At 42.2% G+C, this 13,184-nt stretch overlaps 1 protein-coding gene across 9 annotated transcripts in view; it reads left to right on the forward strand.

Annotated features, from left to right (window-relative positions):
- Dab1 (DAB adaptor protein 1) overlaps positions 1-13,184 on the forward strand; it is a 1,169,406-nt gene that overhangs the window by 947,344 nt on the left and 208,878 nt on the right. The window lies entirely within an intron of this gene.

Genomic DNA, 13,184 nt, shown 5'->3' on the forward strand with positions numbered 1-13,184 from the left:
TTTGGGACCCTCCTGCAGCTGGCAGCAACCCATCTGAAGCCAGCTCAGAAGTGCTTGTTGAGCTTCTGCTGAGGAGAAGAATCACGCTGCCAGCATAGCGATGATCCAAGGGGACTGCGCTCAAATGCCCTCCTCGAAAAGTTTCCACTTGGTTTATTGTGTTTAGGATGGTGGCTCCAGGGAACAACAAGTGGAGACTTTCTGAACACATAGTTCTCTTTAAAGGTTTGAAATGCTTAGAAAGAGTGGCTTTTTTTTTTTTCTTCTTTGAGCTGAAGGTCGAACACAGGGCCTTGCGCTTGCTAGGCAGGCACTCTACCACTGAGCTAAGCTCCTTTATAAATGGTAAAGAGGGTGAAGTCACCTTAAAAGACAAAAACAAAGACAACTCCCCCCCCACACACACACACAAAGAAACAGTCAATAGGTTGTTTTTAGCCAAGTGTTAAGTCCATGATTGTAAAATATACCTGTATTCCTCACTTGGAAGACTGAGGCAGGGGAATTGCAAGAGTTCAAGAACAGCTTCTACACAATGAACTCCAGGCCAGTGTGGTCTACAGAGCGAAACTCTATCACAGAAGTGAACTAAACAAACCTAAAAATAAAATGTTGACTGATTTAGGGAAGAAATCCCAACTAGAGGAGCATCTGAAAATTGTACAGCCACCGTAATCTGAGTGCTGCTGCTGCTGCTGGTCTGTGTGTGTGTGTGTGTGTGTGTGTGTGTGTGTGTGTGTGTGTGTGTGTGCATTCCTAGTTTCTGCTTTTCATTTTTGAACAATAAGCTACAGAAGTCTGAAAGACTGATGTGCTCTGCAGTAGCGCATACTCTGAGCACTTTGGCAGTACAGGTGCCCCAGATGTCAGCCTCCTCCAGTCAGTACCCTCAAAGAAAAGAGCCCTGACAGCACCCCCCCCCACACACACACACACAGAAGATTCTTTTTTCTCTTTCTCTTTGCCCAGGAAAAGACCTTTGTGACCCGTCAGCTCACAGTTAGAAGATTAAAGGTGAAGAAAAGCACCTGAAAATGCTTTTGTCACCAAGATGCCCTGAATCCCTGCCAGGGAAAAGCTGCAAAGATACTTTTAACTCCTAGAAAAGGCTCAGAGAATGGTGAAGTTTGCTTTTTCCCCTAGGACCTCGGAGTTGGCTTACAGAACATGCCTCACTCCCAGGGTTGTTCATTTCAGCCATAAGCTGACATATAAACTGTTACATGTACCTCTTTTCTAATGTGTCATCAAGGATAGAGAAGCTCCATTCAACCTAAAGTCACATGGCGGTTTAAATTTAATCAGACTTCTTTAGAGGCTCTAAGATTTAATATAACATGGAGACATATAAGAAGAGGCGAAATTCTTTGATTGTGACTGAAGCTGTTAATAAATAGTTCTATAAATCCATGGGCAGCCTGGGTTCTCTCTCCTTCAGCTGGATCACAGTGGGAGGAGAGTCATGGTATAATAAATGAAGCCAGGAACATAAGGTATATGTGCTGGGTGTTTGAAGCCCACTTTGTTAGAGGAATGGCTTCCATAGCTTCCCTTACATGGAGGAATCCAGTAAGAACTGGGAAATAGGGAAAATGGAGTCCTTGTTCATAGGAATGAACCTGCCAAGGTCATACAGAGAAGAAATTGTGGACTCTGTTTTTGTGGGTTTTAATCTCATCCCAAATGAGAACAGCGTATACCTGCTAATCAAGGTAGAAATACAGTAATGCACACTGTCCAGGTACACAGAGGAATGATTTCTCAATTATTACCTGAATGTGTAGACAGTCTTCTAAGCTCAACATCTTGTGAGTCTATGGCAAATGACCAATGATTGCCTCTACTTGCTAGTAAGGCTGATTTATGTTGTCTTCTTCTCTGCTTGGTGAGCTTTAGACCTGCTAGACAGGAACCTGGAAGCTCAGCAAGTCAGAGTGTCTGAATGAGATAGGGAAGAGGCAGGCTGCTAAAGGTCCTAACAAAGCATAACATGTGTGCATCAGTTCTTTCTAATGTCCATTCTTTTGTCTTTCCCTGGTAACACTAGATATTTGTGTGTCTCTGCTGTGGGATAATGCTTTTGTACACTGGTTTAATAAAACACTGATTGGCCAATAGCCAGACAGGATGTGTAGGTGGGATAAACAAACAAGGAGAATTCTGGGAAGACGAAGACTGAGTCAGGAGATGCCACACTGCCATCCAGGGAGCAGCATGAAATAGCACACAGGTAAAGCCATGGAACATGTGACAACATATAGATTAATGAAAATGGGCTGAGTTTAAGTGTAAGAGCTAGTCAGTGGTAGGCCTGAGTTAATGGCTGAGCAGTTTTAATTATTATAAGCCTCTGTGTGTTTACTTGGGTCAAAATGGCTATGGGCCAGGTGGGGCACAGGAAAACATTCAGCTATATGTCTCCCTTTGGAATGTTGGTGCAGTGGAGATTATAACTATTGACAATAACAAGTGGGCTATCAGGAACAACACAAAACATTCAGTTTAAGAAGTGAACAGGCATTTGTTGAACATTGGATCCGGGTAAGGTGCTTTGGTAAGTACCGGGGATACTGTGATGTCATGGCATTCTCTGACAGACTGCTGATTCCCACCCCTATTTTTTTTCCTTAGAATACCGACTCTGCTGGTTGATACATACATAGTATAGACTCAGTCAAATGTACCTTGGTCCATATTTTAAATCGGTATTTGTGGCTAGAATAATCATGCCAGGGAACTGTAAGAAAGAGGGAGATCTGCATTTATCTTAATGGGGGGAAGGTCCTTCAGAACAAGAGTAAATCCCAGAGGGCAGGATGATATAATTAACCAGGCATTGATAGTAAAAGTGCCCCTTGTGGTTTAATCACACAAATTCACACTGCAATAGTAAGCTCGGTTTAATGACTAAAATTTTAATTTCCGTGATAGTACTAGGTCCATCTTTCATTTTCAAAGCCCTGCCTCCTTAGTTCATTGTAGGCCATGTCTGTCTTCTTATCTCTCATTTTTTAAGCCACAGTAATGGAGACAGTGCTGTATAGTGGAAACAAGAGCAGCCTGTGGCCAGAAAATGGGCTCTGAGTCAGGGAGCCTCCAATTACCTGGACTTTAGTAAAGTAAGCATGTCCTAAACCACAGGGATCCTCGTACATGGTAATTGGGGTTCCTTCAGATCTGTGTGTCATATCAGTTCCTATATGAAAACTGCTTAATACTTCAGCTGTGTACTTCCAAACAGTTAGCCTCATGTGCTGACTGATGGATCTATCAGTGATGGATCTGTGTGTGCCATCAAGTCATTAAAGACCTGTTTTCTTCATTTATCTTTTTAAAAAGTTCTTTAAAATTTTTTAACTTTTTTTGAGATTATTACATAATAACATTTCTTCATTCTCTACCTTCTCTCCAAAAACCTCCCATGTACTCCTTTCAGTATACACATATACATTCATTTTTAAGTGTGTTGTTTTCTTCAATTTCAGTGTGTGTTATTAAATGTCTAACCTTCCCTATCAGATTCTCAGCTCCTTTGGGAAATGCTTTTTTGTGCATGCATTGTCTTTTTCCTTTTCGCCTATCCTGAGGCTATCATCTGGGAACTAGGGAATCTAGAAATGCTCAGCAGATTTTTAAAATACAATATTTGTTTTAATTCTTCGAATATGTCATACATGCATACGATGTATTTTGAGCAGAACTGCCACAGTTCTCTGTGTGTCTCCTCCCAGATTCACCATTTCACTTCTGGCTTTATGTCTTCTGTTTTATAATAACCCACTAAGTCTGGTTTGTGATGCTTACATAATGGTAGTCCTGGGAACCACCCACTGGAGTATAGTTGACCTGCCCCACCTTAATGAAAAGCCACTGTCAATAGCTCCTCAGCTAGGGGCTCATGAACCTCATCCCTCCATGAAATATTGCTTATTTTCATTTAGGGATGTGTGTGTGAAGATGTGTGCACACAATCCATCCTGCAAGCTTAGCTAACTTTAAGGCCTATTCCTCATTTCTTTTCACCCCACTTAGTACTTGTTGTCTGTGTGTCTGAAGACATTCTTTTGAAGCCAAATGAGCTTGGAGAGGTGTGACATACTGTAGACAAATGAAACCTGAGTATGAGCAATGGTCCTGTTCACATAATCAGGATCAAGGGGCAAGTCAACTTTTTAAGGATAAAGGCTATATCATCTTTTTATCTATAAAATTCTGAGCAGAGGGACTGGAGAACACCAGGTGCTCCATAAAATTCCCTTGTTTGGATGGATGGGTAAATTAGTTAGCTGACCAATGTCCTATAGATAGTAACATCTTTAAGAATCATAAAGCAGAAAATTTGTTAGTGAAGCCTTTTGATTTGTTTTTTAATTCAGGAGACCTTATTAACTAAGCTGAGTTCTTTCGGGATGAGGTCATCTTTTAGGTGAACACAAAGATCAGTCTTATCAGGTAGGTGGCACAGCAGACACAGAACATCAACTGCTGCCTTATTTCACTGACTGGTCAGGCTGAAACACAGCATGAAATGTGAAAGGCCAGGGCTCCGGGAGACAGGGCAGAGCACACATCCCCTTTGTGTGCTGTCAGTGGACCTCAGTTGTTTAGCACACTTGTGATTCTATACTGTGTGCCAGGTTATCAGACTAGATCAGTGATTCTCAACTTGTGGGTTGTGACACCTTTGGGGGTCGAACAACCCTTTCACAGGGGTCTCATCAGATATCCTGCATATCAGATACTTACATGATGGTTCATAACAGTAGCAAAATTACCGTTATGAAGTCGCAACAAAAAGAATTTTGTGGTTTGCGGTCATCACAACATGAGGAACTGTATTAGATGGTCGCAGCATTAGGAAGGCTGAGAACCACTGGGCTAGAAGCGAGAGATGTTTGGTGAACAAAAAGCCATCTTGTTTGCCTTCCCAGTGCTCTCAATTTATTCTAGATGGAAGTGAACACAGAATAGTAAAGCAAAGTGACAACAAGGGCTGTGTGTACAGTGGTCAGCTACTGGAAAGAAGATCAGTGATGTGCAGAAGATGACTGCTGGGAATGGGTAAACCCTTTCCAAGATGGGGGCGTCTGAGTGCAGCAAGGGGCCAGATACATGGAGATCAGGGTGTAGAAGTCCATCTGGGCCGGAAGACTGGCTGGTGCCGATGGGAGTCAAGGACAGTGAGCTTTAAGGGCTCAAAGACCGCAATGTAAGTGTGCCCTGGATTTTAGTGAAATGCATCGCTTCCAAAAAAAAAAAAAAAAAAAAAAAAAAAAAAAAAAAAAAAAAAAAAAAAAAAAAAAACAAACAAACAAAAAAAAACAAAACAAAACAAAAACAAAACAAAACAAACAAACAAAAAAAACAAAACAAAACAAAAAAAAACTTTCCTTTACTATTAATCTTATGGGTGAAAAAGAATGTTATAAAAAAATTATTCTTTCCTAATTCCCAGCCTAGAATCCCAGGAACATTTCTGAACATTGTACATGGGTGCATGTTATGTTTCTCCTTGCTCAGACTGACGGTGAAATTACTGAGGTGCTGGGGAAGGGACTGGCTGGAATTTAGTCCGAGGTCCATTTTAGGATACAAGAAGGAAGGCTGGCTGGAGAAGATGGTGATGCTCAGATTGCTGCCCAGGGATTGCACTATTGGCCTCTATTATCAAGTTCCTGGTTCGTCAAGAGTAGGCAAGTGGAACTTTTCTAGAATGAGCAGACATCAGAATCTAGTCATAGAGATGCTGTGGTCTTCTTTTCTCTACCAGATGGTCAGGCTTGATGATCACACAGAATTCTATTCTCTCTGGTTCTGCTTTCTAGCCTGCAGGGTGCGAGCAGAAGAGTTTAGTCAATAAATTCAGAAATATACTCTTAATATTTATGATTGAGGGGGTCCAGGGCAGGGCAGAGAATTTGCATTTTAACACCTTCTGGATAGTGATGCTGATTCCATAGGTCTGGAGATCACAGCACCTTGCTAAGTTGCGGCCTTGGTGTATTTATTAGTTTAGAATCACATTTCTTCCTGCCCAAACCTCTTTTTCTTCTACATATTGTAGAACCAGGCTGCACTTCTCCACCTAGCAGCCAGTCTGTTGTTGCTCTATGAGGGCTAGGTGTTTTATATTTGAATCTCTCAAGTCCTCTTTCCTACCCACTTGGAGCTAGTTGGTTACCTGTCTCCAGATCCACTGGTCATCATCCCTTTATCTTTATCAGAAACACAGTCATCACCATTAAATTTCTTAAGTCCAAATCTAATCCGTTATTTAGGTTCATCTGGTGTTTGAGGCCAAATGTCTCCCAACTGCTTTGTATAATGGAGAAACCCTGCCTATCAAGTGGAATTTTCATCTTCTGTAAAATGGGAATGCTGATTTGAAACCTGAAAGTCTATTGGGATCAAGGCCTGAGCATGTAAGACTGTATTCCATAGGTCATGAAGTGCTATTATGAACTGGCTCTTTGGTTTTTTGTCTTTTGCTTAAGCGTCTCTTGTTACTACTCTTTTTTCCCTCTCTCTTTCCCTTCCGTCTACATTTTCTTTCTGTGCTACAGACCTAGCCATGGCAACATGAAGCAAGCCCTCCATTACCAAGGTCTACCTACAGCCATAGTCATTTCTTACAGTTCAGGATCCTAGGAAAAAATCATAACTAACTATTTGGCTTAGCTAGCTAGCATTAAAATTTGGGAGTGACATTTTGGAAACAAAAGGAAGAACAAAATTGCCCACTTCCACAAATAGAGCCCTGACATTGGAATAAAAATGTAACAAATTCTTCATTTGTTTTCCCTTCTGGCTTACCTTTGGGGTATTAAATAAAAGTCCTGGAAGTGGTATTTGGCTGGTTGTAAGGCTTCTCTAGGAAAAGATGAAATGCATCCCAGTGAGAAAAGTGCTTGACCCTTCACCAGATGGTCCTCTTACCAGCTCCCACATGGAAACAGTCCCTGTCCTCAAGTATCCACCCAGTGATGACAGCCAATAAACAGAGTGTCAGAAATGCACTCTAAAGGGACACCCACTTTCATCCCCAAAGACTTGGAGACTAGAATTCATTAGTAAAGAAAATCTCAGCCCAGTGCCCTCTAGGACAGTAGCCATCCACCTCCTATGCTACCGAAACCTTAGTAACCATTGTACCACTCACAGTTCATGTACTCACAAGCTCCCTGTGGCCAATGACTGTCAAATTAGACAGCAGGCAATATTCCTGCCATCAGAGCAAATCCTTTGGGGTCCACCCTGTGACTCAGTCCTGGTAGAATGTGAAGTGTTGAATAAAGTACCAGGACTCTGTAGGTCCTGTAACATCAATGTCTTAGTAGCTCCCTGTCCCTTTGGTTTTGCCCCCTGTATTGTGGAAAGAGTAATGCGTTCTTTCAAATGTCAGGACTGTCCATTCTAGATGAGGTGAGCTCTTTTGTGTGGCATAAGAGGCCATCGTTTTGTTCTCTGGTATGACACTATTTCCATTGATGTGTTCCCTGTCTCACGTGTATCATTGCTCAATAGAACTGTCAGTTGTTAGCCAAGTCTTGAAGTTTCAGTCTTCCATCTCTTTGCCTACAGTGCACCCATTCTCTTACCCCTTCCTCCTTAACTCGTCTGTGTTGTCCTTCACACCGTAGTGAACAATCTCTACATACTCTTCTCTTTCTTGCCTTGTCCATGCAGCTCTCTGGTAGCATTCCTAAAGTCTTTCTGTGATCATGTAGTCCTATGCCTCCTACTTGATGGTGAGTACCCAAGGACTTATCCTGATTTGATCCCCTTTGAATACCCCGCTGATAAAGGAGAAAAGAGTGGCACACTGTGCCCAGAATGAGTGACTTCTCACCAGAGTGAGGTGGGTGCTGTTCACAACAGGAACGAGGGAATGAAAGCAGTCTTCTCCATAGGACACCTGAGGATTCGAATGCTTGTTTGCATCCCTAGTTCCAGTTCTTCTACCCTGTCATTTCTCTCAAACTCTGGGAGATCATTATCTCAGTATCCAGAAACCATACCTTTGAACTAAAGGTGTTAGCCTAGGTACCAGGACCCTACCTACTAGTATGAGTTAATCATTCTAAGAATAATGTAGGTCAAGAGATAAGGAGACAAACTGGCTTCTGTTTAGACAGATGTTACTAATAGACTCTGTGTGTACTCCTAATGAAGTGGGCCATAAATTCCAAGCTCTGCACACTGTCCAAGGTGGGCTGCTTGCATTGTGATGAGTCCACAGTATTCTGCTAGCTCAGTGTTAAGGGGATTAAAATGCAGGCCATTAAATTGTGCTTACTGTGGCAGCTGAGATTCAAGCATGCATAGGGAGCTTGTTTGTTTATAGAGTTTCCAGTGGAAGTTTCAGGACTAGGGACTAAGGTAGATCATGGCTTGGATTCTCCTCTCATTTAATGAAGTTCTTGTGAAAATTACCCAAGCATTACAGTTGTTGATCCTTAGTTTCTTATTATAAACCCTATCACATTTAACACCTATTGAAATCCTCAATATGGAAAAGATGTTATCTTTGGAAAATATCTCTCATCTTTAAGAACTAAAGATAAATTTCTGTGGACCTCCTGCCTTCCAGATATTATGCTAGTTAGCCTCATGAGTGTGACATTAATAAATCTCCCTATATCTCTACACAAGGAAATCAATTAATGCCTTCCATTTCCCCTATGGTTGAGGCCTAAAGATGTTAAGTGACTTACACATGAACACATAGAATAAAGGTCAGAGGTCAGAGTCATCTCTGTCCTGCAGCTGCCTTCCTGAGGTTGCTCTCACTCATGTTGTTAGACATTCTCTACCAGACTTTCTAAGAGGGTTCCACAGAGGTGCTGTGAATATGGTAAGTGTCACTCTAGTCCACCTACAAACAGAGCGGATACTCAGTAGCTTCTACCAGTCACATGGAGCCCTTCAACAGGAGAGTTATTTATGAGCTGGGGTCAGAGAGATTTAGTACATTCCAGAATGCTGTTGCTAGCTCGAACCTGGAGAGGCACATTAAAAGGAACATGGGTGGCCTCTTAGAGCAGCAAATGGTACCCCCAGCTTACTGTGAGGAGTGGGGGACCTTAGTCCAGCAATCACAAGGAACTAACTTCTGCTAAATCAGTCTGCATCTGAGAGAGTGCCAACAGCTTGGCTTCAGCCTAGTGAGACCCTCAGTATTGACCCCTGTTGAGCCTGACTCAGCTTCTGAGCTCCAGAGCTACGAATGGTACATGGATATTGCTTTAAGCTGATCCGTTTGAGCTGACTGTTATACAGGCCAAAGAGAATGAATATAAATGTTTTGTATTACTTTATAGTACACCATAGCCCTGATTGGGTATATCCAACTTCAGACCACCAAGGATAAGTATGACTACAGCCTAACACAAAATTGTAACCTTCTTTAAAACATTATGAATTGTTCTGTGAATTTTTTTTTGTGACTCAATTGCACAGTTTTCAAGGATGAACTTAGTAAATGGCAACATTGTGTCACAATCTGATAGGATAATTTTGTGGGGAAAAATATGAAAAGATACTATAAAACACTTAACAGACTCTTAGAAGTACTTACAAAATACTTTCTGGGCCCAGGGGATAGCACAGTCTGTAAAGTGCTTGCCATGCCCTGAGTTCAAGTCCCCAGAACCCACCTAAAAAGCTGAATGTGATAGCAAATGCTTGTAATCCCAGCATTAGGGAGCCAGAAGCAGGAATATCTCCGTGGCCCACTAGCCAGATTGACTAGTCTATTGGTGAGTTGTAGGGCCTGGAGAAAAGCAAGGTGGTAACTCATCCTAAAGAACAATATCCAAGATATCTGGCCTTCACACATGAACTTGTGCATGTACAATCACTAGCGCGCGCGCGCACACACACACACACACACACACACACACACACAACTTATTTTTTACATCATATTCATGTGATAAGCAGGAAACTAAGTCTCAAAAAGAGTAAAAGAGAAAATACAGTTCTGAAGCCACAAAGCCAGGGAAAGCCAAGGTGCGGACACTCAGAAAGAGCCACGTCTTCTGAAGGACGCTACACTTCGCTGTTAGGCCAGTGTCCTGGGACCATAAAGGCACAGTGGAGCTACTCATGCAAGCTGCAAGAATTAAAATTCTTGCGTTCTGACTACAGTTGTTAGGATCTAAGGGCAGAGGTGGACCCACCTAATTATATTTTAGATGCTTCATGGATGCTTTTAATGTGTACAGCTTGTATGATCACTACCCAAGGGATGGAGTTCTTGAGTCTGGAGTCTTTTTAATCACATTTGCACCTGGGACAGGGCCACCTGGCTACTTTGTGGATGTTCCTTGTATCAGTGGATGCAAAGTAGAGCAGTGTTGTTGCAGTTAGGATGTCTCTAACATTCTTCTGGTGGGATGCTGGACTTTTACTCTTGGCTCCAGTTTCGTTGACTTTGGAGTAGTGTGTGGTGAACATGTTCCCCTGTTGCCCTCCATCACCCCGTTTTGATGGCCAGTGGAGCAAATCTTGTATCTGTACTTGGTACCTTTAAGAGCTTATGATTCAGCTGCCAGCATCCTACGTCCCCAGTCACCTCTGGGCATCTAGTTCCTTTCTTTACTTAGTCTACAGAGGAACCCTGCTTTCCACCTGACAGCAGCAGGTTTAAAATAAGTTGGTTAAGAATAGGAGCAGAAACTAAGCTGCCTTATGGAGATGGTGAATCCTTCCTGAGTGGGCCACACTGGTGGGGACAGGCAGATAAAGACTGAGCATGGAAAGAACATGCAAGCTCACAGCGGGGGGTCCCCATTAGGGAGCACTTGCATTCGGGGATTCTTTGCAGCCTCTGGAATGGGTACACTTAGTGTCTTTTGTGTTTGCTACTCAGATTTATTTTTATAATAGTTATCGTTTCTAAAAACAGCCTACACAATTCTACTCTTAATATGTCATAAAATGAAAACCATCCTGAAGAAAAAGAAAGGCAACTGGAATTCCTCAGAAACATCGCTGCCTGCCGAACATTCTACTAGATGTGGTCATGCCGATGATAGTCCTGTTCTAAAACATTTATATGGCTCCCACTGTCTTTACAAAGAAATCACATGGCACTGTCAGATCTGTTTCCATGGCATCTACTGGAGCTGCTGAGAATGGAAGTGAGGACTGAGAATCTCCTTTCCCGAATGCCAAGCCTTTTGAAATGCCCCTGCCTTCATGGCGCCTAATAAATGTCAGTGTGCATGTTGCCTTTCAGATGGGCGCCATCTGTGTACTGGAGAGGGCTTCTGATTATGAGAAGGAAGGGAGAATGACATTCCCTAGCTGTGCAGCATCTGGACCTCAGTCTCCTCTCTCATACTGGGGGAAGGTGTTCAGATCACCTCCACAGTACATGCAATTTGCCAGAGCCCCAAAGGTCTATTAAGGATGTTAGTGACCATCTGTCTTGTTCTTCCTGCATACTTCTTGCCTAGCATAATGTCCTGTAGGTAACAACCATGTAGTAAATATTTACTAAATGAATGTTGGATGAAGTAGTTAATACAGGGATGTCTTCCTTGAAACCAGTGAAGAAATCAGTGTGTATTATTATCCTTGCAAAAGGAAGTGGTCATTGCCTTTGAATATGCTGTTGTCTGTGTTGCAACAGGAGAAATCATAGATTTACTGACCTTCGGTTTACCAGTCTCCTAGACCTTTGTTTTTTTTGTTTTTGTTTTTGTTTTTGTTTTTGTTTTTGTTTTTGTTTTGTTTTTGTTTTTGTTTTGTAGATCTTGCAGTATAATCCTATAACATCGCCTGAGAAAGCATGGGTGACAGTGGCCACTGAGCAAACTGAGAACCCGGGGTCCGGAAGCTTACCCCATGCCTCAGCTACTCTGTCAAGTGTTGTCATGTAGGGATGTTGAGTAACACCCTGGAGAAGCTGCAAGGCCAAGGCTGAGGAAACATGCAGCCAAGATGAAGCTGCAGGGATACCAGGCTTGCTTGACATCTGGCGTCGGAATGGAAGCTACCAAAATCAGAAATCACATTGGTGTGTTTCATGAGTGGCTTTCCTCCCACAGGGCTTATTTACCTCCCCTTTCTCCAAGCAGAGCTCATGATGTGATAGTAGTGGGTCTCAGCAAAGGGAATACAATTATTAGTCAAGTTAGACAAAGTTAGAACTAGACCACGTGATGTTGAAGGCTGGCACTGTGGTTTACTTGATCCTAACCTTTGAATGACACACCTCTAGGTCTCACACTCTCCATTGTTAATATGTAGCTGACAAGGGTACTTACTTTCCTGATGTTATCCTGTGGTCAAAAGTAGATGATGTGGTCAGAGTATTTAGCATGCAGTAATTACATGTTTTCTGTCCTCTTAATTCTTTCTAAGATCCATTTATCTATCTATCTATCTATCTATCTTCCTCCCTCTCTCTCTCTCTCTCTCTCTCTCTCTCTGTATGTATCGTTTATTCATTTGTTCATTTATTTATTTACTTTTGTGTGTATGAGTGTTTTCCTGCATTTGTTGTGTACAAGGAAGCCAGAAGAGGGTGTTAGATCTCCTCAAACTGGAGTTAGAGCTGATTGTAAACCACCATATGAGTGCTGGGAACTGAACCTGCATCTTCTGAAAGAGCAGCCAGTGCTCTTAACTGCTGTGCTGTCTCTTCAGTCCCCCTGTTCTCCATCTCACTCCTAGTCATTCCTTTCGTATGTCTTGGATGCCAAGTGTTTGCTAAGTATTGTGCTTGATGGAGGCAGATCCAAGCCCAGAGACAATCTTCTGCTCACAGCTGAGTAGAAGCAGCAGGTATTCAGCAGAGAGAGAAACAGCAAGTGACCATAGTGTCAGTTACATCTATGGTATATATATACAAATATGGACTGACTATGGATCCAAGTCTGGGGGAACAAGTAAAAGGGGGCATCTACTCTACCTCAGCTTAAGGGTTTTGAAGTAAGTCCAATTTAGGAGAGAGTGTTCTCTAATATTTTGTGTGGTGCTGTGTGTACCTTCCTTTTTGAAAATTTTATTTCTCTGTACTCCAAAGACTCAAAAGACACTGAAGTGTGAAGAATGTGAGTTCCAGGCCATCTCAAGATGCATAGTGAGACCCTGTCTCAAAAAACAAGAAGAAAAAAATAATCTTGTCGTATGGGAATTAGAAACAACACATAACTGGTGATCTGTTAAAAAAA

Source organism: Onychomys torridus, chromosome 2, assembly GCF_903995425.1.
Source record: "Onychomys torridus chromosome 2, mOncTor1.1, whole genome shotgun sequence".
In the NCBI taxonomy this organism is placed as follows: Eukaryota; Metazoa; Chordata; class Mammalia; order Rodentia; family Cricetidae; genus Onychomys; species Onychomys torridus.